The 2,695-nt window shown below is 31.8% G+C and overlaps 1 pseudogene; it reads left to right on the forward strand.

The window, feature by feature from the left end:
• Nucleotides 1-250: 250 nt before the first annotated feature.
• LOC120563557 lies at nucleotides 251-1,185 on the forward strand (annotated as a pseudogene).
• The last annotated feature ends 1,510 nt before the right edge of the window (nucleotides 1,186-2,695 follow it).

Raw genomic sequence — 2,695 nt, forward strand, 5'->3', positions numbered from 1 at the left:
GTTATGTACAACAATGAAAATCTGAATGATGAGATTTGAAACATTCTTTTGTTGAAAATCCTCAAACAGAATTTGGAAAGGAATTCATAAGAGGAATAAAAGGGTTGTTGTTACTCATACAGCTCCTCCCAACATGCAGGGGAACCACCTGTCAGGGGTAGGTCTCTGGGGGTGGGGTGTGTGGGGGGGGAGTGTGGTTACTCTCTATAAATACTGTAGATGCAGATGTGATAAACAGTCGAGACACGTAAAAACAGACAGTTGACTTCTCTGTTAACTTCAACAGACCTTTGACACAAACATGTCCGGAGGATACGGTCCGACAGAGCCCGCCACTAAGGACATTCAGGATCTGTGTGATCAGGTGAGCATCTCTCTACCTTCATTCTTCACAATCTCCACACCCAAGGTCTGCATTTACATCAGATTTATTTCTTTCATACACAGGTGAAGCCCAAAGTGGAGGAAATAACAGGGAAAGAATTATGGGGAATACACAGCATTTAAATTCAGGAGTCAAGTTGTGGCAGGAACCAACTACCTCATCAAGGTAATTAGATATGTCTTTAATATACAGGTTGGATTATTAGTGACATGATGTTGAACCATGGCAGGTCTGTGTGTGTGTGTGTGTGCGTGTGTGTGTGTGTAAGATCCTCACTGCTCAACAACACCAGATCAACGTGAATTTTTTAAAGGTTTATTAAGATAGGGACAGATACAAAAAAACATAGATAAACTTCAACAGTTATTCTCAACACTTGTCCCTACATGTGTTTAGACGTCTAATTTCCCTCTGTTGTTCTTACAGGTTCATGTTGGAGGAGATGACTACATTCATCTGATCATCTTCAAAGATCAGGGAGGAGAGGTTGCCCTGAGTGATGTAAACGAGAGGCAGACCAAAGACAGCCCCCTGGAACCTTTTTAGAAACTGATCCCAGAACCAGTCTCAGCAGTAAAATCCTGAGGGCTGCAGTCTCATGTTAAAATCTTCTGCTCCTTTATTCTGAAATGATTTAACATTGATTTTGAATGTTTTAACGCTGAGAGATGAAGATATTTGATGGAATGTGCTAAGATTAAAGCTTTAAAATGATTTATATTTCTTTTACAGAAATGATTTTCCTGTTTGCTCACAATGTCCTAATTAATCCCAAATAAATATCCTGCCACTATCCTACAGAGTTGCATTTGGTTGTCTTTGTATTTGTAAAGTTGAATCTAATTTAATATAATGTTGTGATACTATGGTTTCTTTCAACCTAAATGCCCAAAATAACATGAATGATTCTATACAAAGTTCTTAAATGAAGGTATTTTAGGTGTTTTATCTCATTTAATAGAATCAATTTTCTTCCCAGACCACAGATGTGATTATTTGTTGTCATTAAAAATAATAAAATGGTTTCATAACCGTATCCTGACTAAATCTGTTGAAGTGTGTGATAATCCATCAACAAACCTTCCTCTGATTTTAATTATTCAAAATAATTCATAACTTTCTGCTTCTTTCACTCAAACCTTTGATCTCATTTCATTAAAATATGGTTCATGGACCATGAATTCCAAACATCAGTGTAAAACTAGAGGGAATAAGTTAGATGGAAGCTGGAACACAGCGGAGTTGTGCTATTTCTTATCTTCACGGAAGCATGACACGGTAACTGACAGGGGCAAAACCCCAAAACTCAGAAAACACATGCACATAAACACAACACAAGCAGAGGTAGAGACATATACCGTGTATATATACACAAACTATATAATCACATATATATATCAATATATAATACATATATATATATATATACTATACATATATATATATATTTATACTATATGTATTATATATATATATGTTCATGCCATAGCTATCATATACATACATGTGCATATACATGACAATATACATGCTATTTCAAGTTATATATAAATCATATACATCACATAACAGCTTTACATATATATATATATATATAATATTGTATAAATTAAAAAAGCTTAACATATATATACACATACATATATGCATATATATACATATTCACACCAAACATATATACATTATACATATATATATATACAATACCATATAATGCATATATATATATACACACACATACGTATTAATATATATTACGTTTTATATATATATATATATTATTTACTATATACATATATATATATATACATATCATAAGCATATACATACATATAACCAACATACTATGCTTTACATATATATATACATGCACATATACATATACATCATACATATATAACATATATATATATCATATACAATATATATATATATACATCACCACATATATAAAATATTTATATATATATATATATAATATACACACACTGCATATATATATATATATAATTACACAAATACTATGCATATATATATACAACTAGCATATACATATATATATATATATATATATATACATATATATACCAAATACAAGCTGATATAAATATACACATATATAAAATGATATAGATATATAGAAATATATATATATAATCAGAGATATATGTGATAGAGATATATATATATATATATAGAGAAAGAGAGAGAGAGGGGGAGAGAGAGACAGAGAGAAAGGGAGAGAGAGAGAGAGCCGGGACATGTTCAGTCCCAGAATGGTGTGGACTCTGGTGAAACGGTGTGCAACTG

The sequence above is a fragment of the Perca fluviatilis genome, chromosome 8 (genome assembly GCF_010015445.1).
Source record: "Perca fluviatilis chromosome 8, GENO_Pfluv_1.0, whole genome shotgun sequence".
Lineage (NCBI taxonomy): Eukaryota > Metazoa > Chordata > Actinopteri > Perciformes > Percidae > Perca > Perca fluviatilis.